General features: G+C 46.2%; 1 protein-coding gene and 1 long non-coding RNA gene across 2 annotated transcripts in view; both read right to left on the minus strand.

Annotated features, from left to right (window-relative positions):
* The window catches only part of BID (BH3 interacting domain death agonist), a 47672-nt gene extending 24812 nt beyond the window's left edge, over positions 1–22860 (minus strand). Inside the window, exon 1 of the mRNA XM_032349268.1 lies at positions 22689–22860. The gene's annotated coding sequence lies outside the window, so the exon portion shown is untranslated. The remainder of the gene's footprint in view (positions 1–22688) is intronic.
* A 600-nt stretch (positions 22861–23460) lies between these two features.
* LOC116592554 lies at positions 23461–27248 on the minus strand. Its single transcript, XR_004286518.1, has 3 exons — positions 27166–27248; positions 24208–24359; positions 23461–23581 (listed from the first exon to the last, which is right to left on the minus strand). It is a non-coding gene; the product is annotated as an uncharacterized LOC116592554 (long non-coding RNA).
* Between the last annotated feature and the right edge of the window lie 205 nt (positions 27249–27453).

Consider the following 27453-nt stretch of genomic DNA (forward strand, 5'->3'; position numbering starts at 1 on the left):
TCCATGAGTAACATAAGCAGACTGTGGATACCTGGTATGTGTCTACTCAGACTCCAATCTCCTTTCCTGAGGCCCAAGAGCCTCACCCTGGATGCCAAATGTCCCTGTAATAACTGAAAACCCCAAAGTTCACCAAAAACAGCCTAACACCATCCCATAAAGTCAGTCAACTTGGGAGGCCTGGGCCAAAGCGATGCAGGAGCAAGTATACACAAACACCCCGAAAGGACAAAGGTGTTTATGAGCACAAAATCTTGGCAGGGCAGGCCTCTCCTTCCCAACACAGATTCACCTATGTCCGCCCCACCACACTGAACTCCTCACCAACCACCAAGCAGACGTCAAGGTCACTCAATGTTGCACAGAGGGGGATGCTACAATTATGCTGGAAGAACCCAACTCTGCATGACCCCAGCTCATCACATGACCAGCTGTGTGACTGTGAATATGGCTCTCATCCGTCAGCAACCCAGGTTGAGCTCGTTCAGTGGGCAGGCATGGTGCATGCAGCTGGAGGAACAATGGTAAAAATGAACCATGGTGGGGGGCACCTGGATGGCTCAGTCAGTTAAGTGTCTGCCTTTGGTCTCAGGGTCCTGGGACTGAGCCCCATGTCAGGCTCCCTGCTCGATGGGCAGCCTGCTTCTCCCTCTCCACCACTTGTGCTTTCTCTCACACACTCTCTCTCTCAAGTAAATAAAATGTTAAAAGAAAAAAAAAAAAGATGCATGGGAAAAGATCTCTTTATACCGTAGACCCTTGAAAATGGTTTAAACTTTGTGGTCCACTTGCACGCAGATTTTTTACAGTACAGTACTATAAGTGTATTTTCTCTTATTTTCTCAATAACATTTCTTTCTCTAGCTTACTTTATTTTTTTAAATATTTTATTTATTTGAGAGACAGAGAGCACAAGCAGAAGGGAGAGGCAGAGGGAGAAGCAGACTCCCTGCTAAGGCAGGAGCTGACCAACTGACCAACCTACTGACTGACCGGGGGGCTTGATCCCAGGACCTGGAGATCCTGACCAGAGCCGAAGGCAGATGCCTAACCATCTGAGCGAGCCACCCAGGCACCCCATTCTAGCTTACTTTATTATAAGAATACAACGTATAGGAGCGCCTGGGTGGCTCAGTCATTAAGCGTCTGCCTTCAGCTCAGGACATGATCCCAGGGTCCTGGGATCGAGTCCCGCATTGGTTCCCTGCTTAGCAGGAAGCCTGTTTCTCCCTCTTATACTCCACTTCCCCTGCCTGTGTTCTCTCTCACTGTGTCTCTGTCAAATAAATAAAATCTTAGAAATATATATATACCATGTATAATACATAGAATACACAAAGATATCTGTTAATTGACCGTGTTATCAGGAAGGCTTCTTGTCAACAGTAGGCTATTAGCAGTTAAGTTTCTGAGGTGTCAAAAGTGATATGTAGGAGCGCCAGGGTGGTTCAGTGGGTTGAGTATCTGTCTTCAGCTCAGGTCATGATCCCAGCGTCCTGGGATTGAGCCCCATATTGGGCTCCCTGGCTGGCAGGGAGCCTGGTGCTCCCTCTCCCCCTGCTTGTGTTCCTTCTCTCGCTGTATGTCTGCCAAATAAACAAATAATCTTTTTTTAAAAAAGTGGTATGTTGGGGCGCCTGGTTGGCTCAGTCGCTAAGCATCTGCCTTCAGCTCAGGTCATGATCCCAGGTTCCTGGGATTGAGCCCCGCATCGGGCTCCCTGCTCCGCAGGGGGCCTGCTTCTCCCTCTCCCACTCCCTCTGCTGTGTTCCTTCTCTAGCTGTGTCTCTCTCTGTCAAATAAATAAATAAAAATAATTCTTTTAAAAGTGATATGTAGATTTCTGACCATGGGGCTAGAAGTGAGGGAATCAGCCCCTCTAACCCCATGTTGTTCAAAGGTCAACTGTGTGTGTGAGATGGTCACCTTAAAAAAATTAAACTGCTAAGGCAAAACTATAAGAAAGTCCTTAGCAAGGAAAACACTTGGAGAGGGAAGGGGGAAACCTGGAGGGCTGCTATAAACAAAAAGTCCACTGAGATAAACTGGGGCTCCAAGTATAGTGGTTTCTCACTGGCTGAATTAGGACAGGCTCTTTGGCTGGGCTCCTTTGTCCTCTCATTGGACTTCCCGCTGGGGCAGTACAGCAGTGGGGGCTCACAAGGTACCGTTCTCTTCCTGCTAAGTCTGTGCTTGAGGAGTGGTAGGGCACGAGAGCGCCCCCTGCTGGCCCTGACTCCATGTTAGTGAGGTTGTCCTTTATTTATATATAGATATATATCTATATATATCTATATATATCCATATATATCTTACAGCTTAATATTTAGGAAGATATATTTATATCTATTTTTATAGATAGACCAAGCTCTATATACAGTTGACCCTTAAACAACGTGGGGATTAGGGGCACTGATGCATGTGTAGTCAAAAGTGCATGTGTAACTTTTAACTCCCCTAAAACTCAACTACTAAAGTTGACTGGAAGCCTGATAACATAAACAAGTGATTAACATACACTTTGCATGTTAAATGTAGGATATGTTGTATTCCTATAATAAAGTAAGTTAGAGGTGCGCCTGGGTGGCTCAGTCAATTAAGTGTCCAACTCTTGATTTTCAGCTCAGGTCACGATCTCAGGGTTGAGACTGAGCTCCACATCAGGCTTTGTGCTGAGCATGGAGTCTGCCTGAGATTCTCTCCTCTCCCTCTGCTCCTTGCCCTGCTCTCTCACTCTCTAAAATTAATAAATAAAACCTTTTTAAAAATTTAAACATTAAGCTAGAAAATAAATGTCATTAAGAAAATCATCAGGAAGATACAATACTGCACTCTATTTATCAATGTCCAAGTTTGTATTTGGAAAAAAAATCTGCATATAAGGGAACCTGAATTCAAACCCAAGTTGTTCAAAGGTCAGTTGTATATCTACGAAAATGTTTTTATATTTTCCCCATAAAATATAAATATCTATAAAAATATAGATATTTTTATATTTTCTCCAGACTGGGGATTCAGAAGAGAAAGTGCTATCTGGAAAAGACAGGGGCAGGGAAGGAAGTTCACTTTTCTGGGCCTTGGTGTGTCTTCCTCAGAAAAATGGGTTTAGAGAAGGTGGATTTCCTTTTTCTTTTCTTTCTTAAATGAGCACATATTAAAGATTTTATTTAACTTACTTAATGGGGTAAACAGTAAAATGTTAAAACCACTCAGTGTGCCTGGGTGGCTCAGTTGGTTAAGCGACTGCCTGCCTTCAGCTGGGGTCATGACCCCAGAGTCCCAGGATAGAGTCCCCCTGCCCTGCACCTCCCCCTGCTTCCTTGCTCAGCAGGAAGTCTGCTTCTCACTCTCCCTCTCCCCTTGCTCTTTGTCTCTTCTCCCCCTCCCTCTCTCAAATAAATAAATAAATAAATAAAAAAAAAAAAAAAAAAAAAAAAAAAAAAAAAAAAGGAAGTTAAAACCACTCAAAGGAATCAAAGATCCATAGCCACAGGCAATGGGAAAGCTGAGATGAATTTACAAAACACACCCCAAGCTAGTCAATATCCAGTAGGTACTCCAGAGGACAGCTCATTTGCATTTCTATGAACAATCATTTGCACTAGTATCAGTTTTCTTTAACTTACAAAGATATAAAATAACTCAAAGACAATAAAAGGCAAAGAAAATAAAAAGATGTACTAGTCAGAACGTCCGGGTTGGGTTTTTTTTATTTCGCATTTCAAAGTCCTTCAAAATTTTTCCTGACGGTCTTCCTGACTATGACAATCATCTCAAAGATGATCTCAAAGATCAGCCTAGTAATTTACATCAGTGCAGCAAGAGTGTTCATTAACCAGTTTAAACCTCTAAGTTTCTTTTGCAAATTTAGAGTCATGCAATATTGAACTACTAAGGCCACAAAATCAACTTCGGACTGGAGACTTTCAATAAGGAATAGGGAATCTTGGACTGGACTTTTAAACACATTTGGGCGCCTGGGTGGCTCAGTGGGTTAAGCCGCTGCCTTCGGCTCAGGTCATGATCTCAAGGTCCTGGGATCGAGTCCCACATCGGGCTCTCTGCTCAGCAGGGAGCCTGCTTCCTCCTCTCTCTGCCTGCCTCTCTGCCTACTTGTGATCTCTCTCTGTCAAATAAATAAATAAAATCTTTTAAAAAAAAAATAAATAAATAAATAAACACATTATTATTTGAGACCTGAGGGCAGGAAACCAAGCCTAAGCAATTGCAGCGGGTTTCATGGCAGTTCCTATTAATGTGAGTGAATTCTTCTAAGGAAATAAAGGAAGCCCAACCACCGGGGAACAAAGGCTTTTCATCCCGACATTTGAATTTGGCAGACTCTCAAAGGCAGGCAGAGGATTGGGAAAGATTTACTGTGAGAAAAGGCGGGGGCTTCAGGTGTGTCCTAACTGGAGGCTGGTGGCACTGTATATGACTGGTTAGCGGTACATATGTGGCTTCTTCTGCATGTCCTAAGCTGGAAGCAGGGACAAAGAGTAGGAAACCAGTTTTTTTTTTTCCCCCAAAGATTTTTATCTATTTATTTGATAGACAGAGAGAGATCACAAGTAGGCAGAAGGCAGGCAGAGAGAGAGGTGGGGAAGCAGGCTCCCCGCTGAGCAGAGAGCCCAATGTGAGGCTCGATCCCAGGACCCTGGGATCATGACCTGAGCTGAAGGCAGAGGCTTAAACCAGTGAGCCACCCAGGCGCCCCAGGAAACCAGTTATTAATGAAGGCCAGCAGGGGCCAATTATTACAGAAGTTATTTTTAGCTTTCTAGACTGTCAGCAGAGACAGACCTGATTTCTAGCAGGCTGCCTTCTTGAGTTGGTCATTATATAAGGAGGGGTTAGTTTCCCGGGTAGGTTGCTGCAGGTGGTGGATTCTGCTTTTATGTATGGTCTGGCCACAGTCCATTTGTATAGTCAGTCTCTTGCCTCTTTTATTCAAGTCCACCAAGTATCTTAAATTCCCTGGCCTGTCAAGAAGTGACCTTCCTGGGGCGCCTGGGTGGCTCAGTGGGTTAAAGCCTCTGCTTTCGGCTCGGGTCATGATCCCAGGGTCCTGGAATCGAGCCCCGCGTCGGGCTCTCTGCTCAGCGGGGAGCCTGCTTCCTCCTCTCTCTGAATGCCTCTCTGCCTACTTGTGATCTCTGTCTGTCAAATAAATAAATAAAATCTTAAAAAAAAAAAAAAAAAAAGAAGTGACCTTCCTAACAGCCCCCCCTCTCCCCACCCCCCCACCCCCGTACAGCTAGGGCCCTAAGAGGCAGAGGCCGGGCAGCGTTCCTGGCAAGGCTTTGCGGGCACTGGTTCCATAAAGTGAAAAGTGGTTGGTCATAGCAGACTGCATGCACATCCTGCAGAAATATGACATTCCAAGTAAGGACCTGGTTACATTTATCAGCTTGTCCAATTACATCCTGGTTTTTTAAAAAAGGACAGCATGACAGTTTTGAGGCCAGATGCTTGGTTTCTGGACCTCTTTTTTTTTTTTTTAAAGATATTTATTGGGATGCCTGGGTGGTTCAGTTGGTTGGACGACTGCCTTTGGCTCAGGTCATGACCCTGGAGTCCGGGGATCGAGTCCCACATCGGGCTCCCAGCTCCACGGGGAGTCTGCTTCTCTCTCTGACCTTCTCTGCTCATGCTCTCTCTCACTGTCTCTCTCTCAAATAAAATCTTTTTTTTTAAAGATTTAATTAATTAATTTATTTATTTGATAGACAGAGATCACAAGCAGGCAGAGAGGCAGGCAGAGAGGCAGGCAGAGAAGAGGAAGCAGGCTCCCCGCTGAGCAGCCTGCCTGACAGGGGGCTCGATCCCAGGACCCTGGGATCATGACCTGAGCCGAAGACAGAGGCTTTAACCCACTGAGCCACCCAGGCGCCCCGGTTTCTGGACCTCTCTTGAGAGCATAAACAGAACTATAGTTTTATTAATCGCATTATTAACTCAGCTCCATGTTCTGTTATGTTCCCTAATTATGTTCCATGCATGATCAAACATTAACTGCCTTTTTATTCCTGCTCGTGTTTACTCATTCATGGTAGAAACCTAACTGGGCGGGGGGGGGGGGGGGGGGGGGGGGGGGGCGGCGGGGGCGGGGCACCTGGGTGGCTCAGTAGATTAAGAGTCTGATTTGGCTCAGTGGGTTAAAGCCTCTGCCTTCAGCTCAGGTCATGATCCCAGGGTTCTGGGATCGAGCCCCGCGTTGGGCTCTGTGCTCAGCGGGGAGCCTGCTTCCCTTCCTCTCTCTCTGTCTGCCTCTCTGACTACTTGTGATCTCTGTCTGTCAAATAAATAAATAAAATCTTTAAAAAAAAAAAAAAAAGTCTGATTTGGCTTAGGTCATGACCCCAGGATCCTGGGATTGAGTCTGCACAAACACGCTTGTGCTCTTTCTGACAAATAAATGAATAAAATAAAAATAAACCTAATAGGGACCAGATGGTAACATCTGTCTTGATGTACCAGGTCCCAAATAGTGCCCCATTGCTCTGAAGAATGCTTACCTCCAGGTTGTTGAGCCCCACCCTCTTATGGTTTCAAGAAATCCCTTCATTTTCTTTCAAATATATAAGTGGTCCCTAGGCTCAACAGGGTCACTCCACTTTGGAAATGATCCCCTGATTTCTCCTTGGATTGCTTGTCTGATGATAAAACTTTCTTTGCTTCAAATCCAGTATCTCAGACATTAGGAACTGTGTATCCTATCAGAGTTTGGTTAACAGTTTCTCAAAAAATTTATACACAGAGTTACCATATGGTTTAATTTAAATTATTCTGCTTCTGGCTATATACACCAAAAAAGTGAAAACAGCGATTCAAACAGGTATATGCACCCATGTTCTAGTGGCACTATTCACAAAAGCCATGCAAATGTCCATAGACGAGTGAATGGACAAACAAAACACGGTTCTACCCATAAAGTAGAATATTAATTCAGCTTCAAAAAGGAAGAACAAGGGGGTGTCTGGGTCCCTTTTGGTTAAGCGTCTGCCTTCAGCTCAGGTCATGATCCCAGAGTGCTGGGATCCAGCCCCACACTGGGCTCCCTGCTCAGTGGAGAGTCTGCTTCTTCCACCCGCTCTGTCCCTCCCCTGTGCTCATGCTCGCTCTCTCTCTCTCTGACACATGACATAACATGGATGAACCTTGAAGACATTATGCTAAGTGAAATAAGCCAGATACAAAAGGGTGGATACTGTATAATTTCACTTACATGAGGTGCCTAGAGTAGTCAAATTCACAGACAGAAAGTAGAACGGTGGTTGCCAAGGGCTAGGAGGAGGAAGTAGGGAGTCACTATTTAAGGGCTATAGAATTTCAGCTGGAAAGATGAAAAAATTCTGGACATGGGTGGTAGTGATGTTTGCACAATATAAAAGTACTTAACGCCACTGAACTACACATTTGAAAATGGTTAAAATGGGGGATGCCTGGGTGGCTCACTCAGTTGAGCATATGCCTTCGGCTCAGGTCATGATCCCAGAGTCCTGGGATTGAGTCCCGCACTGGGCTTCTTGCTCAGGGGGGAGCCTGCTTCTCCCTCTCCCTCTGCTTGCCGCTCCCAATGCTTGTGCGCGCGCTATGACAAATAAATAAATAAAATCTTTAAAAAAAAGAAAATGATTAAAATTGTAAATTTTTTTTTAAAGATTTTATTCATTTATTTGACAGACAGAGATCACAAACAGGCAGAGAGGCAGGCAGAGAGAGAGGAAGGGAAGGCTCCCCGCCAAGCAGAGAGCCCAACGCGGAACTCGATCCCAGGACCCCAGGACCATGACCTGAGCCGAAAGCAGAGGCTTTAACCCACTGAGCCACCCAGGGGCCCCAAAATTGTAAATTTTTTAAAAAAGATTTTATTTATTTATTTGACAGAGAGAGACACAGGGAGAGAGGGAACTGAAGCAGGGGGAATGGGAGAGGGAGAAGCAGGCTTCCTGCTGAGCAGGGAGTCCGATGCAGGGTTCCATCCCAGGACTCTGGGATCATGACCTGAGCCCAAGGCAGATGCTTAAGGACTGAGCCACCCAGGCGCCCCTAAAATTGTAAATTTTATGTTATGTGTATTTTACCATGCACCAAAAAAAGAATTAGATTCTGGCACAGGCTCCCACATTGATGAACTCTGAAGACATTACTCGAATAAAATAAACCAGACACGAAAGCCAAATACACTGTACAATTAATTCCACTTACCTGAGGAATTACTCCTGTTGTTTTAGACAATTATTAATTCCTCATCAATGCCACTAAACTGTCTATTTAAAATGGTTCAAATGGTAAATTTTATGAAATATCTATTTTACTATAAATTTTTTTTAAAGATTTTAAGTCATCTCTACACCCAGTGTGGGACTTGAACTTATAGTCCCAAGACCAAGAGTTGCATGGTCTACTGACTGAGCCCACCAGACACCCCACCACAGATTTTTAAAAATGGACAGATTCTTCATAGTGAATCTATGCAGATATCATCACATAAAACAGGGAGACTTCACAGGAATTCCCGGGTGGGGGAGAGGGGTATGTGGGTGAGGTTGGGGGCGGTGATAGGAGGGCAGCAGAGAACTAGGTAACATTTTTAAATGTTTCTTGTCAGTTTCCCAAAGCAGAGTCTACTAAGTTGTTACAGGTTACAGACTGGTATGGACAGCTTAAGGAGTTTCCTCATGTACCTAGAAAATGGAAATGAAACCTCAGCAGTATTCCAAGCAAATCCCCATAGCACTGTTTCCCGCATGGGTTTGCTATGTCCCATAGACATCATGCTCAGCAGCATCTGAGGTCAGCAAGACCACTTCCACGGAGCTGTCACTCAGTATCCAAAGGAAAAAGTGGCCCGAAAATCCTGACTCCATGCACTGGTGTCACCTGGAAGTTGCTGAGGCCGTGCTAGCTCAAAATCCTGTTTTTAAAAGTATTACTATTTTAAGGTACTTGGTATAATCCTTTTCCACAAGGCTGATTCTGTCCTTTGTTGGAGATACACATACATACACAACACACACAGAAACCCCAGATTATCTACAGGTGGCATTTCTCCGAGTGGTAATATAAGAATGGAGGAGAGAAAGATTCTCTTTTGGGGTATGGCACATAACTATTTTATAACAAACTTCATCACTTTCTCCTGAGAATAAAAACATATTTTAGGCAGAAAGGCATTTCCCATAAAGCAAACGTTTTCTGAAATATCTGCATTCATAACATTTTATCTGTACAAACGTATCCAAGGAAAGCCCGAGCAAGCCCTTACTCTGATCTGACAGCTACTTTTCTCACACAGCCCTCACAGGAGTGATGCTTCAAACAAATCTAATTAATTTTATAGTATTTCTTTTTAGAAGGTGAATGACCTTTGTGGCTTTCCAGGGGTACTCTGAGAAATCTCATTACTGCTGAGAATAACAGATATTCAGAAAAAAATTTTTTGTCTACATTTAGGGTCCAATTTCTGGAGGGCAACACCAAAATGGTTGTCAGAGGCCACCTGGCATTTAAACTAGGATCAGTGGACACTTGAGAAACCAGAGCTGGTTGTCTATTAGTGAAACTAACAAAATCTTAGTTCTTTCATAAGTCATGAGCCTTTGCTCTTTGTGGGTTTTTTTTCCTTCAAGCAATCAATAAAACCATAAAGTATCAAAAATTATTGTTTTACAGAATCTGTGTAATCAAGTTGGATTACACAGAAAGTAAAGAATAATCTTTCATTTTGGCAGTAAAGCCATAAATGAGTAAACCAAGAAAGCAAAACCATCAAAATAAGCAAACTTTGCCAAAGCTATGACATATTTCATAGCTTCTTTGCAAACTCAGTCATTTAACGGATTTGCAAAACATGAAACAATGTTCTCATGAAAAGTGGGGTTTTATAAACTACAGTATTTTTTATTTTTTTAATTTTTTTAAACTATAGTATTTTTTTAAAGATTTTATTTATTTATTTGACAGAGATCACAAGTAGGCAGAGAGGCAGGCAGAGAGAGAGGAGGAAGCAGGCCCCCTGCAGAGCAGAGAACCCAATGTGGGGCTCGATCCCAGGACCCTGGGATCATGACCCGAGCCAAAGGCAGAGGCTTTAACCGACTGAGCCACACAGGCGCCCCTAAACTACAGTATTTTTTTTTTTTAATAATATTTTATTTATTTATTTGACAGAGAGAGAGATCACAAGTAGGCAGAGAGGCAGGCAGAGAGAGGAGGAAGCAGGCTCCCCTCTGAGCAGAGAGCCCGACATGGGGCTCAATCTCAGGACCCTGAGATCATGACCCGAGCCGAAGGCAGAGGCTTAACCCCCTGAGCCACCCAGGCGCCCCTAAACTACAGTATTTTTTAAAGTTCAAGTTAACAAGCAATAAGCACTGGTATTTTTTTTTTTTTAGGTTTTATTTATTTTTATTCATTTTATTTATTTGACAGAGACAAAGCAAGAAAGGGAACACAAGCAGGGGGAGTGGGAGAAGGAGAAGCTGGTTTCCTGATAAGCAGGGAGCTTGATGTGGAACTCAAACCCAGGACCCTGGGACCATGACCTGAGCAGAAGACTTCATGACTGAGCCACCCAGTTGCCCCAGACCTGATAAATTTTCAAATGAATAAATACTTTTAAATTTTTTCAGTTTTAATTTCAAACATAGAAAATATAATAGAGAAAACCCACTTAATCAAAAGCTTTTGGGGGTCCTCAATAATTTTTATGTGTAAAAGAGCAAAAGAAAAAAAGGTCTGAGAAATGCTGCTTTGAGGGGGAAAAAAAAAAACACCTTTGCTTAAAAATTAAAAGCATATACACAAAGTGTTCATCTGCCATTCATATTCATGTGCCATTCATATTAAATAGAACTTTTACTTAATACTTCCCAGAGAACTAGGAGGTTGAAAGCTATCATATACAAATATTTTAGAACATTTTAGCAGATGACAACTGAACACAATACACAACACAACTTTCTATAGCCACACACACACAACTTTATACTTTCTCACACATTCATTAATACTAACCAAAGTAAAGCTTTTCAGTATATTAAAAAAAAACTTAAAATTATAGCTAGTAATCAATGTTTCAGTATTCTATATATATAATTACTACCCACTAACTAAGCCAATTTAATATTATCCCAGGTTTTAGGTTAAGTTTTATCTTTGAATACTGTACTGTTAAAATAAAAACACTGTCAGAATTTAACTGAATTTAGTTGAAAACAAATTTACATTTTTTATAACCTTAAATATTACATAAGAGTAATGGTCTACCTGTAGAAGTTTGGGCATGGGGGGAAGGTAGAATAAAATTTACTGTATTTATTATATTGATTTATTGTATATTGTTACTAAATACAATCAGTATTATACCTAATACTAATAAATCAGAGAAAAGACAGCTTTACACCAAATTATTACTTCATTCTCATTTGTCAAAGACTTATCTTAATATAAATCTGCATTCTCTTTTTTTTTTTTAAAGATTTTATTTATTTATTTGAGAGAGAGACAGTGAGAGAGAGCATGAGCGAGGAGAAGGTCAGAGGGAGAAGCAGACTCCCCATGGAGCTGGGAGCCTGATGCGGGACTCGATCCCGGGATTCCGGGATCATGACCTGAGCCGAAGGCAGTCGTCCAACCAACTGAGCCACCCAGGCGTCCCTATAAATCTGCATTCTTAAAAAAACATTTGTTCTGTAAGAATTTTTCTTAAGTCGAGTGCATTTCAATCACTTGGAGTGCAATTTCCTTGGGGCACCTGACTAGCTCAGTCAGTGGAGCACGAGACTCTTTATCTTGGGATTGTAGGGTAGGAGACTGGGGGTAGAGATTACCTAAAAAAATAAAAAAATAAAAAATCTTTTAAAAAAAGTGCAATTTCCTTATTTTCTGGAAATTTTAAGAAATACTTGATTTATGTAGACGTTTACGTCCACAAGTTGATCCAACTTAAGACACTTTACAGCCTAACTCCCCAATAATTAAAGAAATTTGTTTCACAATTACACAATGAGAGGCAAAGGCCTTTCTGAACTATAGACATAGAGAACTTGTGGCATCAATTCTACATCAGCTCCAGGTTGAAAGTAAACATAGAAACACAAAGACATACTGCCTCAGATGTCAGAGTTGTTCTTCCTGGTGGACACAAAATTCTGAACCAAACTGAACACGAGAGACTAAGGACACAGTAAGGTCCAACAACCCAGCCTCTCCGCCATCCCTCATTCAACAGAGAACCCATCTGTCCGTAAAGATCAGCACATGGTGAGACCACAAAGCCAAATTTTTGATCGCTGATGCCACCTGTCAGTGATGGGAATAATTGATCTGCATGTGCAAACCAAAAATCAAAACAAAACATAAAGTCAGGGGAGAGAGAGAGGAAGAGAGACACACACACAGTTGGCAAAGTCAAGAAACACGTTCTTAGCTAGTGCCTCTGGTAGCTAAGAAAAGACCATGTGAATCCATTGGGCATGCTTTTCAGTGGATGACCTCCCAAACCACTAATACGTAATTAAAAGAAAAAGAAGTAAAACCATGACTTTCATACAAATATAAAATGGTAGCATGGACACATAACCAAGATTTTATTTAGCTAATTTTTTTTTAAGATTTTATTTATTTATTTGACAGAGAGGGAGACAGTGAGAAAGTAAACACAAGCCAGGGAGAGGGAGAAGCAGGCTTCCCACTGAGCAGGGAGCCAGACACAGGGTTCGATCCCAGGACCCTGGGATCATGACCTGAGCTGAAGGCAGACACTTAACAACTGAGCCACCCAGGTGCCCCTAGCTTTCTAATTAATGAAGGGACTAGTAAGAGGATACAAACAGCTTCTAGACAATGTGGATTTCTAAGGTGTCTGCCAGTTCTCACATCCACTTTTATGAAAATAAAACCAAGTCTAGAGCTGTAAGGAAAACGTCCTTCCCCTCCAGTGGGGTGAAGTTCAGTTTGCTGGGGTGGATAGGATCAAGGCAGAGCCAGAAAGACAGTCCTGACAACCCTGGGTGGCTAGAGCCATCCAGACTTCCTCCTTTCCACAGTCCCCAACAGGACCTCACCAGCTTCCCTAAGCCACTGACTTCTTTTTTTTTTTTTTTTTTTTAAGATTTTATTTATTTGTCAGAGAGAGGGAGAGAGAGCGAGCACAGGCAGACAGAATGTCAGGCAGAGGCAGAGGGAGAAGCAGGCCCCCTGCCAAGCAAGGAGCCCGATGCAGGACTCGATCCCAGGACGCTGGGATCATGACCTGAGCTGAAGGCAGCTGCTCAACCAACTGAGCCACCCAGGCGTCCCAAGCCACTGACTTCTTCCTTTGGGTTTTGACTCTCACCAGTTTTCACACTGCCTCTTTCTGACAACTCACAGCAGGGAGGGTGTTGCCACTCACACCAAGGACACATTTCTGTAAAATGCACACTTTTACTCACCCAGCCCAAATGGGCTTACCAGGAATGGAGGAAGCTGGAGTGGAGAAGACTGGTTCCTCTGCCTCTGTGCTTAGGTTGAGTCTAAGCTCCCAGCCCCTCATTCTTTCCACAGGCACAGAGGAAAATTCATTAGAAATTCAAGTGCTCTGATTCTGTTTCTCAACCTCTCCAATCCAAAGGCATGGGGACTACTGATCTAACCCAATGATTTTCAACCCTGTCACACCAAAATCAACAAAAAGCTTTAAAACACACTGAGCCAACATCCATTAAAACAAAAACAAAACCAAAACAACCTACTGGGGGACACCTGGGTGGCTCAGTTGGTTAAGCTGCTGCCTTTGGTTCAGGTCATGATCCCAGGGTCCTGGGATCGAGTCCCACATCGGGCTCCTTGCTCGGCAGGGAGCCTGCTTCTCTTGCTGCTTCTGCCTGCCACTCTGCCTGCTTGTGTGTACTCTCTCTGACAAATAAATAAATAAAATCTTAAAAAAAAAAAAAAACTACTGGAACTAATAAGTGAGTTCAGCAAGGCTGCAGGACATAAGTATTGCAAGATCGATTGCACTTCTACAGATTAGCAATCAAGAATCCAACAATGAGGGACGCCTGGGTGGCTCAGTTGGTTGGACAACTGCCTTTGGCTCAGGTCATGATCTCGGAGTCCCGGGATCGAGTCCCGCATCGGGCTCCCAGCTCCACGGGGAGTCTGCTTCTTTCTCTGCCCTTCTCCTCACTCATGCTCTCTCCCCCTGTCTCTCTCTCAAATAAATAAATAAATAAAATCTTTAAAAAAAAAAAAAAGAATCCAACAATGAAATTAAGAAAACAATTACCTTTATAACAGCATCAAGAAAAAGAGAACACTTAGGAATAGTTAACAAAAGTAGCATAAGATCTGTATGCTGAAAACTACAAATACTGTTGAAAGAAAGTAAAGAGCTAAATAAATGAAAATTCACACAATGCTTACAGATTGGGAGAATTATTAAGGTTAAGATGGCAATACCCATCCCCCCAATTCACCTATAGATTCCTCTCTGACTCCCAGCTGGACTTTTTTGCAGAAAGTTACAGATGGCTCCTATAATACATATGGAAATGTAAGGGGCACAGAACAGGCAATCTTGAAGAAGAACAATTTCAAATTGTTACTTCCCAATTTCAAAACTTTCTAAGCTAGAGTAATCAAGACAGTGTCGTATTGCAAAGGATAAACATAAGATTAGGGAACAGCAATGTCAGTTTGGACCTGTGGTTAATTGACAGTTGACAAAGGGGGCAAGTCCAGGGTAAAAAGTTGTCTTTTCAACAAACGGTGCTAGGCCAACTGAGTATCCACAAGCCCCTACCCTCACGTCATATACAAAAACTAACTCAAAATAGATCATGGAAACAATGCATGAGTTAAACTATAAAATTCTTAGAATACAGGAATAAAACTTCATGACCTTGAGTCAGGCAATGATTTCTAAGACATGACACCAAAAAAAAAATAAGTAAAACAAGAAAAAAACAGATAAACTGGACTTCTTGAAAATTGGACTGGTTGGCTCAGTCGGTAGAGCATGAAACTCTTCACCCTTGACCTCGGAGTTATATGTCCAAGCCCCACGTTAGGTGTAGAGACTACTTAAAAATAAAATCTTTAAAAAAAAAAAGGAAAAGAAAATGAACTCTTGTGCTTAAAAAGATACTATCAAGAAAGATAGCCCATGGAGTAGGGGAAAATATTTGCAAATGATTAATCTGACAATAAAGAACTCTTATAATAATGAAAAGACAATCTGATTAAAAATTAGGCAAAAGATTTGAATAGGATCCAGAGAAGATACACAAATGGCCAATGAGCTCATGAAAAAATGCTCAACATGATTAGCCATTACAAAAATACTAATCAAAACCACAATGAGGGGCGACTGGGTGGCTCAGTAGGTTAGAGCCTCTGTCTTTGGCTTGGGTCACCATCCCAGGTTCCTGGGATGGGGCCCCGCATCAGACTCTCTGCTCGGCGGGGAGCCTCCTTCCTTCTCTCTCGTTGCCTGCCTCTCTGCCTACTTGTGGTCTCTGTCTGTCAAATAAATAAATAAAAATCTTAAAAAAAAAAAAAAGCCCACAGTGAACCCACTAGAATGGCTAGACTAAAAGAGGGATAAAAGCAAGTGGTAACAAAAATGTGGAGAGAAACTGGAAGCCTCATGCATTGCTGGTGGGAATGTAAAATGAGGCAGCTTCTCTCAGAAAGTTTGGCAGCTCCTCAAACAATTAAAACACAGTTACCAAGCAATTCCACTCCTAGGCATATACCTAAGAGAAATGAAAACATAAGCCCACAGACAAACTTGTACATAAATGTTCATAGCTGCATTATCCATAATTGTTAGAAAGTAGAAATAACCCAAATGATCCATGACTCCATAAACAAAACATGGTACTTGTAAGACAGTGGAATATTATCTGACTGTGAAAAGGAGTGAAGGTCTGATTCATGTTAAAACATGCATGGACTGTGAAAACATGCAAAGTGAAAGAGACGGGCACAAAAGGCCACATTTTGTATGATCCCATTTATGGGAACCTCTCAGAATGCACAGATCCATATAGCCAGAGAGTGAATTAGGTGCCAAGAGCATCGGAGACAGTGGGATTTGGGTGGGATTAATAATGTGTAGGGAGCTTCTTTTGGGGCTCTTTAAATGTTCTAAAATTAGATTGTGGGGGCACCTGGGTGGCTCGGTGGTTAAGGCCTCTGCCTTCGGCTCAGGTCATGATCCCGGGGTCCTGGAATCGAGCCCCACATCGGGCTCTCTGCTCGGCGGGGAGCCGGCTTCCCCCTCTATGCCTGCCTCTATGCCTACTTGTGATCTCTGTCTGACTTGTGATCTCGTCTGTGATATAAATACAATCTTTAAAAAATAAAATAAAATTAGATCGTGGGGATGGTTAAAACAACTCTGTGAATATAATAAAAACTACTTTAAATGGGTGACTATGGGGGTGCCTGAGTGGCTCAGTGGGTTAAAGCCTCTGCCTTCGGCTCAGGTCATGATCCCAGAGTCCTGGGATCGAGCTCCGCATCAGGCTCTCTGCTCAACAGGGAGCCTGCTTCCTCCTCTTTCCCCATCTGCCTCTCTGCCTACTTGTGATCTCTCTCTGTGTCAAATAAATCTTTAAAAATAAATAAATAAATAAATAAATAAATAGGTGACTATGATAGTATGTGAAATATCTCAATAAAGTGGTTAAAAGAAAAACAAAAAAGGCAGCCTGAGGAAGGATGTTCTAAAAAGGAAGCAGCCTCTTTCCCAGGTACCTGAGGCCATCCCCTCACACAGGTCCACTGCTCTACCCAGGTCTGCAGAAGTCCACCATCCTGCTAAAAGCCTCCATCCTACTGTCTCCTGTAGGAGCTTGCCTTCCTCTGCCTAGGCCCGGGCTTCTGAAAGATCTGTGCACACTCGGTGGGGCAAGACAGGCATCCCAGAAGCTATTTTAAAATGTTTAGCTCAGCCTTTGTCATATACCTGTCCCCTCTACACTCCTAACTGCCTTCTTATGAGAGCTTAGTCTTGGGGAAGAAAAGGGATGTTACCAAGGCCATGTCAGACCCCAAATCACGCAGCCCTTCACAGCCAGAGCTGGCAGGCGGGGCAGCTGAACAGAGCAGGAAGGGACTATGGGCCAGCAAGTATGTGCAGCGGGGACTCACAACAACCCTCCCACTTCCCAAGTTCTAGCAGGTTCTGTTTCCTTATCTAGGCAAAGGGATGATATCCTGTATTTGGAATGGTGCAGGGCGTGAAAATAGTCAACACAATCATTTTACACACAGATAAGCACTACCCCAATGAGATGTCATGACCAGCAATGGCCCTGGACTCAGCTTCCCAGGCAGCCAGGAAAGAGTCTGGGAGGTTGGATGTTACCAAGGTTCCTAGGAGATACCCAGGGAGAAACTGGGCTTTTTGAGAAGCGATGGACACCTGGGGGCCAGCTGGTCTAACAGTGGGGAATTTGGGGGACAACGAAAGTATGATGGGCTAGAGAGGCATTCTCCTCAAGGCCTGCTGTCACCCAGACCCAGGGGCCTCCCAGCCCACCAACCCAATGGCCTCACAACCCTAACCCTACCCTCTCTCCAGGACACGGGGCGGGGGGGGGGGGGGGGGGGCCACACCTGCTGGAAAGTTTGGAAGAGGTTCCAGTCAAGGGTCCTTTACCTCCTCTATGATAGCAGGGCCTGCATTGATTACATGGTCCCTGGGGGGTGCTGAGCCTCACCTTGGTCTTCTGCTCCCTCCCCACCCCCACTACCATACATACAGAGGAGGCTGGGCCCAGAAGGTTGTGAAGGGGCAGTCCCAAACACAGTGCCCACCCTCACCAGAAGTCAGCACCCACAGCTAACGATTCCCCAGAGGTGGCTTCCTCCTTTCTATCTCCAAGGAGCTGCCTGCTGGTGCAGAAGCCCCTCCCAGCTCTTCCCATCAGGATCGGACTTCCCAGATGGTGACCCATTATAAATAATACCCTCGCTAGTGCTGAGAGGGGCTGCTGGTGCTGTGACTCATTTACCCAGCTGGCCCTCTCCCCAACCCACACCCCATCTATTACCTCTTCCTCTGCTCCCTTATTCCTGTCATATCTCCCAAGCCCTAGTTGAACACTAGTCCCCCAGACTTCAGCTGGCTCTCCCTGGAAAGACAGATGAAAAGCCCAGAAAAGTCCCAAACTCCCTAAGTCCCTAGGACCCGGCAGCATTTAAGAGGCTCATGCATTCCCAGACCACAGAGGGATCCTCTCTAGTGACCTCTGTGCATGACCCGGGTCACAGCTGGCTTTCAACCTGCCATGTGACCTCACTTTCCCTTTTGTAAAAAGGGCACTCCAAGCCTAGTGACATTCTTACCCTTCACTCTAGCTTGGTGGGGGAGTGGGTGTGTGTTTGGGGGGGTGCTGTGCATGAGGGTGTGGAGATCCAAGCCCAAGCTCCTGGGACATGGCCCAGCCCTAGACCCAGGGCCACGACCACCCGAACATTTGTCTAAATATGAGCATATACGTGAGAAACACCCCATCACTGATGTTTCACAACTGCAGCATTTCCCAGAATTCCGGTGAGAATTGAGATAGTTACGCAAAGGAAACCAACTACAGACACATAGATGCCCACTGACAGAAAAACAGCATCATCATTGCTGGCCTCAGATAAAAGCTCAGACCCCCCCACCCACCACACTAGGCTACATTCACATTCCAAAGACTGGCCCACACCAGACCAGAACACAGTACTCACTTTCCTAAATCTGAAGAAAGGCACTTTGTTAAGCACAGGAGCATATAAGGCAACTGCTGACCCGCCCTGCTGGTCTTCACAGCCAGCCGCTTGGCGGGAGCTTATTAAGCACGGACTCGGGAGCCCGTTCAGACCAGGCAGAAGCTCAGGCTCGAAGCCTTGCCAGGATCTCCATGGTGATCCTGACACCCTGGACCCAGGAGGCACGCCTCTCTTCACATGGTGGCAGCCCCACATCCTTCCACAAGGGCAGTCTACCAGGCCCCACAGGGCAGTTTAAGTCCTACCACTCTGGGTGTCTGAACGCAACCACCCCCTTTTAAACCTGGTCTATGACTCAGAGGGGCTCAAAAACTCCACCACCTAGCACCTGTCTCCAACATCCAACACCAACAGATAGGATTACCAAGAGGAGAGGTTAGTTTAAAACAAACCACTTCCTCATTTTCTAAGTTGGTGGCTTCTAGGACTCTGGACACAAAAAGCCAACTACAATTTCCATTCCATGGTTGCTTTATGGTTCATCCGGATCATGGAGTCAACCTTTCATCTGAAACTCTCCCATTTTGACCTTTGCAGGCAGGGAGAGAAGAGCGAGGGAAGGTGAGGAAAGGACTGGGCCACAGTGTTGGGAGGCTGGGGAACCTGTGGGGCTAAATCCCACCCGGCGGGTCCATGGCCCTGCTCCCTGAAGCTTCATCCTGTCCCACACACATCACTAGCTGCCTGCAGGGGAGGGAAGTCCACAGAAAGGCCACAGCCATTCTCTCTGCTCCTTGCCCCTTCACGTCTAACCAGTGTAGAGGGGCAGAGATGGATGGGCTGAATTTGGAAAATGGGCTAGTGAGTAACCTGAAAATCCAGGCAGTGCAATGTAACACTTGGAGCTGGGACTCTGGGGTCTGACTTCCTCGGCTGTGACCCTGGGCGAGTTACTTAATCACTTCATGCCTCAGTTTCCCCAACTGAAGAGTAAGGATGATACTCTTGCTTCTGATTACTGTGATGTCCAAATGAGCTAACTAATACACCTGAAGTTATTCATGTGTGTATCAGGCCCACAGTGAGCTCTATCTATATGTTATCACCATCCTCAATTAGCTGTCTTTTTCAGACCCCTCAGTGGCTTTGGGCAAGAACACGGATAACCTAGGGGTGACCAGCCAGGTGTGGCAGCCAAGGTACTGCTAATGGGATCCTATGCATAGGAGTCCCAGTAGGGTGGGTAGCTAGCCTCAGGGGGCATCCAGAGCAGCACTGCCCTCCAAAACCCCAGACTGACAAATGGTCAGCAGAGGTACAAGCACAGAAAGGACTTCCAATAGCCACAGCTCTAGAGTGAGTCTTCTCAGGAGCTGAGAATCCAGAGCCAGCATGCTGGGTACTACCCACCAAGGAACACACAGTCCTTGATCATGATGGCAACATCCTATCACAGTCCCTTACACTAGAGAAGAAGAGAACAGCCCAACTGTCATTCACTGACCTTCTGCAAGCCAACACTCCTGCCCTGGAAAGCTCCATCATCCAACGACTTGCTCCTCCATATAGCCTCAGCACTCCTGACAGGCCATTCTCATTTGCAATGAGTAAAACCAGCAGTTCCTCCAATGAGTCTCCTCAGGTTGGCTAAGGCTGTGAGCTTCCCTGTGCAAGGCCTCAGAGGAGGGCATGCAATGCCCCTTCCCACCTAGGCACCCCTACCCCAGCATTCCTGCACTGCCCTGAGTGCACTTTCCCACCTTATTCAACTGGCAAGATCCTATTTATTCTTCAGAGTCCCCTTCAGATGGCCCAACCTCTTCAGACAAAGCTAACAGCAACCCACCCCATGTTACCAAAGCTCTTTGCAACAAATATACCAAAGCCTGCATCCTGATGTAGGACAGTAGCCAGTTTATGTCTCCATTCCCATGAGACAGCACCTTGTCCCTCACGAACCACACCGCCCCCATGCCCAGCACAGCATGGGCACTGGGCACCTCAGTGCTCAAGGAAGCCCGTGAGAAGGCTGCCTTTAAACCCCACCTGTGAAGTCCTCCACCAGGCCTCCTGAGGGTGCCCACCCTGCACCTCTTCTCTCGCTGGGCAGGAGGGACAGAACACACACAATGCCCTGCAACATACCCTACCCCCTTCCCAACAAGGCCTTCCTAGAGCTCTGCCCACCTAAACTTTTTTATTTATTTGACACACAGAGAGAGCACTAGCAGGAGGAGCAGCAGGCAGAGGGAGAGGGAGAAGCAGGCTCCCAGCTGAGCAAGGAGCCGGATGTGGGACTCGATCCCAGGACTCTGGGATCATGACTCGAGCCGAAGGCAGCAGCTTAACCAACTGAGCCACCCAGGCGTCCCCCACCTAAACTTTTAAAACCAGAAGTCCCCTTCCTACTTTCCTTCTAGCTCCAAAACCAGGAACAGTCACTGAAGACTTCTAGCGGCCTCTCAGGTTCAAGGTCTGGGTCAAGATGGCACAGACCAGGGGTGCCTAAGTGGCTCAGTCCTTTGAGTGTCTGTTCAGGTCATGGGATTGAGCCCCACATCACTGAGCCCCACATTAGGCTCCCTGCTCTGTGGGGAGCCCGCTTCTCCTTCTCCCTCTGTCGTTCCCCCTGGTTGTGCTTGCACACATGCAGTCACGAGCTCTCTGTCAAATAAATAAATAAAATCTTTAAAAAAAAAAAAAAAAAAAAAAAGATGGCACAGACTAAGGCCTAGGACAGCCTTCCCCAACTCAGAGCCTGCTACTTGCCCCAGATGGGTGGAGATGGAATGTGGACAAACCACATCCTTCAGCACCTTCCCCCAGCTCCCTTCTATAGAAAGAGACCAGCTGAGATACCACCAAGTGAGACTTTGGCAGCCAGATAAGATTTGCAGGAAGGGCAGGCAGGCTTGGCAGTGGAATTAGGCAGTCGCCTGAGAAGTTGGGTGCACTCTGTACTGGGTTTCCCATCCTGCTCCTCAATCCTTTCCAGACCAATCCAATCCCAAAAGGCGCCTTACCTGTGTTCCTCAAACTCATCCTCACTGTCACCACCACTGTCCCTCCTCGACCCCAGAAAAACCCCTGCCAGACCAGCCACTTGGTAGCTGAGGGCCTTAGGGCTCTCCCAGGGTCCCCTGGGGTTACAAAGTCATTCAACAAATAAACTTCTACCACCAGCCAGTACATGCGTGTAATTTCTAACAGTTCTAAGACAGGCTCTTTGGCCACACTGAGGCAGGGGTAAAACAGAGAAAAGTGCCCGAGACCAGAGCCCAAGGTCTGCGTCTGGATTTAGGTTCCGGATCTGGTGCTGAACAGATGGGGACCTGAACCCGATCGTTCGGGTTTCTCATCTCAGAGGTTGGACCAGGCAGCCGCAAATCGCACTGCAAACCGCCCACCCACCCGGGGGCGGGGGATGTCTTCAGTCCTCACCCACCAGCCCCTCCACCGCACCCCGGCCGAGGCCCCACAAGCCGCCGGCCAAACCCGAAGACTCGCTCAGAGAGGGGACGATAAAGCCTTCTCTAGCCTACCCAAGAGAATCCCGGAGCCCTGCGCCGGCCCGCTCCCGCTCCCCGGGGTCCCCAAGTGTCCTTCCTCCGAGGGGGGGAGCCCTTCCGGCGGTGTGTGGGCCGCGCGGACCGAGGGAGGGGTCCAGGCGGACGGGGGGGCAGGGTGAAAGGCTGCCTCGACGCCGGGAGCCGAGGGCCGGCAGGCTCCAAGCGTGGGGTCGCGGGCTGCCGGCCTTCGGGGCCCATGGGGCGCTCCGGGCCGGGTGGCACCTGGCAGCGGCGCCTCCCCGCCCGCCGTCCGGCCCCACAGGAATAGGCGGTCCGGGGCTGTGTTTGGGACGGTGGGGCCGGCAGCGAGCGCTAAGCCAGCCCCGCGCCGGGCAGACAGGGGCTCCTGAACTTGCAGCTCAGCGCAGACGGCCGCGCGGGCAGCTGGGGGCTACTCACCGACCCAGCGGCCGAGGCAGCAAGCCGAGAGACCGGCAGCGAGGGGCGCTGGGCGCCGGGAGCCGGGCGCCGGGAGCTGGCAGCCGGGAACCGAGAGCCGGGCTAGGCGGACTGGAGGCAAAGTCCCCGAGGCGCGCGAAGTACGCAGCCGCCGCGCTCGTACTTCCTTTATTTCCCGCCCGCCGGGACCGGCCCCGCCCCCGGCCCGTCAGTCGCCGGCGCCTACCGGGAAACTCCCGGCTCAGCACAGCAGGCTGCTCCTGGGGGTGGGCCCCGCCCCCAAGAGCAGCCTAGCGGCCGCGACACCCCCACCCCCACCTGCCGGAGCAGCCGAGGATACAGCGGACTTCCACCCACAAACCGTGGTCTATCAAGGTGGCCATCTGGGGAGGTTGGGCGCCCATTCCGGCGACGCAGGGAATTGTTCAAAATGTTCCTTGCTTGGAAGGGCTTTCAGAATCCTCACGAGCTGTTCTTGGAACAGCCTGGGGTGGTGATTCCCAGGAATAATCTTCCGAAGCCATTCGCCAGTGCATGTGCCCAGAGAGCCCCGCAACTGCACAGCCAGAGGAGAAACACGTGACTCCAACAAAAGAGAAACAATCAGGAAAACAACTTTATGGAAATCAAGAGAGAACAAATAGGACCATGGAAGTTGCTACACCCGAACAGAGTAGTATAAATTGAATTTTATTTTTTAAGATTTAATTATTTGAGAGAGAGAGAGAGCATGTGAGAGAGAAAGAAAAGCACGGGGAGGGGGAGGGGGAGAGGAAGAAGCAGGTTCTCAGCTGAACCAGGAGGGAGCCCCATATGGAGCTCAAACCCAGGACCCTGGGATAACGACCAGAACTGAAGCCAGGTGCTTAACCGATTGAGCCACCCACGTGTCCCTAGAAACAATTTTAAAGAAGGAAAAGATTAGAAGTAAATACAACCAAAAATCATCACAAGCTTACATTAAAATAATAAAAATCACAATGGTTTTGGGTTTGTTTTTTTTGTTTGTTTGTTTGTTTGACAGACAGAGATCACAAGTAGGCAGAGAGAAAGAGAGGGAAGCAGGCTCCCTGCTGAGCAGAGAGCCCAATGCGGGACTCGATCCTAGGACCCTGAGATCATGACCTGAGCCAAAGGCAGCAGCTTAACCCACTGAGCCACCCAGGCGCCCCAGGCTTGTTTTTGGTTTTGTTTTACTTTTCATTTTTTTGTATTTTCCAATTTTTCTAGAAGGAAGGCGGCATTAATTTTACAATGACTAAAAACGATTTAATGAAAATCACATCATGGAATGGTTTGTTAAATTTAAGCAACAGTATCTGTATTTCAAGTTTATTTCTTTATCAGAGCTGCATCTCCAAGTGATTAGAGTATAAACAGCAAATAATATTTTGCAAAGGGGTTGTCTGGGAGGTTTCTGGCAGCCAAAGCAAGATAGGTTAATTTCACAATTCTTCAAAGGAAGGATGAAACATACCAATTCCTACTTCAAGAATGTCCAACCTTAACTTGCACCTACCTGTAAATGAAATTTCTGGGTTTTGTGTGCAGCTTAACCAGACTGTGAGGAGGTGTCAAAGTAGACAATCGAGAAATTTTGAGCAAGAACGAGTTCACTCCAATAAATATATTTCCTCCCACGATGACCTCTTTGAAGAGGGCACAGGATGCCTGAGATCAGAGTACAAAAGACATGAGGTGGTAGATACAGTGCCTTCTGGGGTCAGAAGGGGCAAAGGCTGTGTGCTGCGCCCAGGACAGACACTCTTCATTAAGGCAGCAGAGGCAGGGCAACCCAAGCTATAAGTCACATCTGGCACCAATACATTTCTAGGACTGTAAATGTGTTTCTGGTACTGTATATGGACCAACCAGGCTAGCTAATGCTCCCCAAGGAGCAGTTCCCAGGCTCAAATGTCTTCTTGAGGTGCTCAAACAACTCCTAGAGTTGTTTAACTTCTAACAGATGCAAATAACTAGTAATCCTTCCCATCTCAACACTACTCAACTCTCTTGATTGCTCAGCACTTCTAAAATAATGGATGACATTATTTTTGAATAATGGATGACACATTTCTCTGTTTCCCTCAACAGACTCTAAACATGATTTCATTTTTTCCACGCCCCCAGTCACCTTCCCAAGCATATGCTGTGAGACCCCCACTCTGGCTCTGGGCAGCACTCCTGTGTTCCCTCTCCAGAAGATGTCTCCTCACTGATCCATGCATCCCCAAATATGGTGGCCATAGCAGTGCTGCTATGAACATTCTTCTTCAAATCTTTTTGTGTACATATGTTTTCACTTCTCTTGAGTATAATACTCAGGGGCGGCACTGCTGGGTCACAGGGTGAGGACTCTTCAACTTTACTACCAACAGCCAGTTTTTCGAAGTGGATGTACCATGTTGCACTTCCACCAGCAGCCTGTGAACATCCCCGCAGCTCCACGAACCCCTGTGGCTCACCCCTGCACCACAAGCCCCCTGGTCCGTGCCACCCTCTCCCCCTATTATTGCAATAGCCTCCTAATAGGGGCTCCCTATATTCATCCTCCTCTTATAAAAGGTCAGATGGTGTCCCTCTGCTCTTTAAAGTCCTTGATGGTTTCCCAAAGCCTTTTCAATAGCCTACAAAGTCCTATATGACCTGCACCCTCTTTAAGCTCAAATCCTACCACTGTCGCCTTATTATTCTGCCTCAGCCCCAATGGCCTCTGTGTTTTCCCTGGACCTGGCTTCCTTTCCTCCACAACGCCTATCACGACCTGAAATATTCTATAATTCTTTGTTTGTGTTGGACTGTCTCCCCTCACTGGGAAATAATCTCCACAAGGAGGACAGAGACTTGTTTTATTCATGATCTTGTCTTGGTCCCTAAAACAGTGCTTGGTACTCATGGGTCCTCAACAATGGAATAACTATGTTGACAAGATAAACCTCAGGTGGTGTTAGGTGTTGTGCAGAAGACTATACAGGACGAGGGCAGGTGAGTGATGGGCGGCTCATGAGCTAGGTCCTCTGATGCCTGAGTGTCAAAAAAAGGGGAGCAGATGTGACAGAAGGAGGCACAGCACTGCGCACATGGGAAGCATCTACAGCAGGTGTGCCACCGTGGGAAGGAGCCCCACGTAGCTGGTGCACGGCAGGGACAGGGTGACAGCAGGGAGACTTGGGGGCAGGCTGGGTGAGGTGTTGGGTGTCTTACCCTAAACACTGTGGGGGTCACTGACTTTGTCCTGCAGGGGAATCTATGCCAATTGGCCCCCAAATTCTTTGTGTCTCCTTTTTAGCTTCTTGCAATCAGGCTTGCTTCTCTCTATTTCAATCCCCCAGTTCTAATTTGCTGCTTCTGTTATGTTTTGGGCTTTAAAATCTGTCATCATTGGGGCACCTGGGTAGCTCAGTTGTTCGATGTCTGCCTTCTGTTCTGGTTATGATCCCAAGTTCCTGGGATCGAGCCCCCCTTCTCGGCAGGAAGCCTGCTTCATCCTCTCCCACTCCCCCTGCTTGTGTTCCCTCTCTCGCTGTGTCTCTCTCTGTCAAATAAATAAATAAAGTCTTTTTTTAAAAAATAAAGTCTGTCAGCATTGTTTAGTAATTAAGAGAATATGATGCTTCTCACAAAGATAAGTCTATAGGGTCAGAAAACAGCAGTGGCTGCCAGACACTGGAGGGGAGGGACTCTAAGGGAAGACAGGAATGATGGACTATTTCTATGTCCTCATTGTGGTGGTTGTTACACGACTGTATACTTTTGTCAAAATTCATAGAATTCCACACTAACAGGTGAATTTCACCATACAAAAAATGATACCTTAATTAAAAAATGAAACTGTAAATTCACAAATAAACAAGAGAGAATGATGCTCCCCCTGTTTTTGCCTTTCCTTCCCTCTCTTTGCCCCTCCCCCTGCTTGTGCTCTCTCCCTCGCTCTCAAATAAATAAATAAAACTTAAAACAAACAAACAAACCACACACAACACCCAGTGAGGTTTTGACTGAAAGGGTGTAGGAAGCTAAGCAGTCTGACTTCAGTTTCGTTTTCCCTGAGGTTTCTCACTGTTGCTTCCGGCTGCTGGGCCCTTCCTTCTATGAACCCCCAACCCCCTTCCTAAGTTCCCTTTATTGCACAGAAAGAGGATGACATTTTCAAAGATGTCTTGAAGGAATGCTGTTTGAAATGGTTATTTCTGAAACCCATTGTTATGGGCTAATTGTGTCCTCAAATTCCCATGTTGAAGCTCTAATCTCCTAGTCCCTCATAGTATGAGTGTTTTTGGAGACAAGCTCTTTAAAAAGGTAGTTAGGGTTAAACAAGGCCAGTGGTATAGGCCCTAATCCAATATGACTGATATCCTTATGGGAAGAAATTGGGACATGGACGCCCACAGAGGGGGGACCATATGGAGACACAGAGAGACGGCAGCTGTCTACAAACCAAGGAGAGAGGGCTCAGAAGAACCAACCCAGCCAATACCTTGATCTTAGACTTCCGGCCTCCAGAATTGGGAGAAAGCTGGTTTCTGTTAAGCCCCCAGGTCTGCAGAACCTTGTTATGGCAGCCCCAGTGAACTCATACACCCACTTCCAGCTATGAGTCACTTGTACCCAGTCAGAAAGAGCTGGGTTTCTTTCCCTTTCACTGCCTGTGCTCCTTACCGGGTGATCTTCCTCTTCTGGTCCTGGGAAGGTCTTACACCTGTCTTACTGATGAGGGAGCAGAAGGCAAGCTAAGGACAAAGCCCAAGCTGACACCCTGCAACCC

Source organism: Mustela erminea, chromosome 6 (genome assembly GCF_009829155.1).
Source record: "Mustela erminea isolate mMusErm1 chromosome 6, mMusErm1.Pri, whole genome shotgun sequence".
In the NCBI taxonomy this organism is placed as follows: Eukaryota; Metazoa; Chordata; class Mammalia; order Carnivora; family Mustelidae; genus Mustela; species Mustela erminea.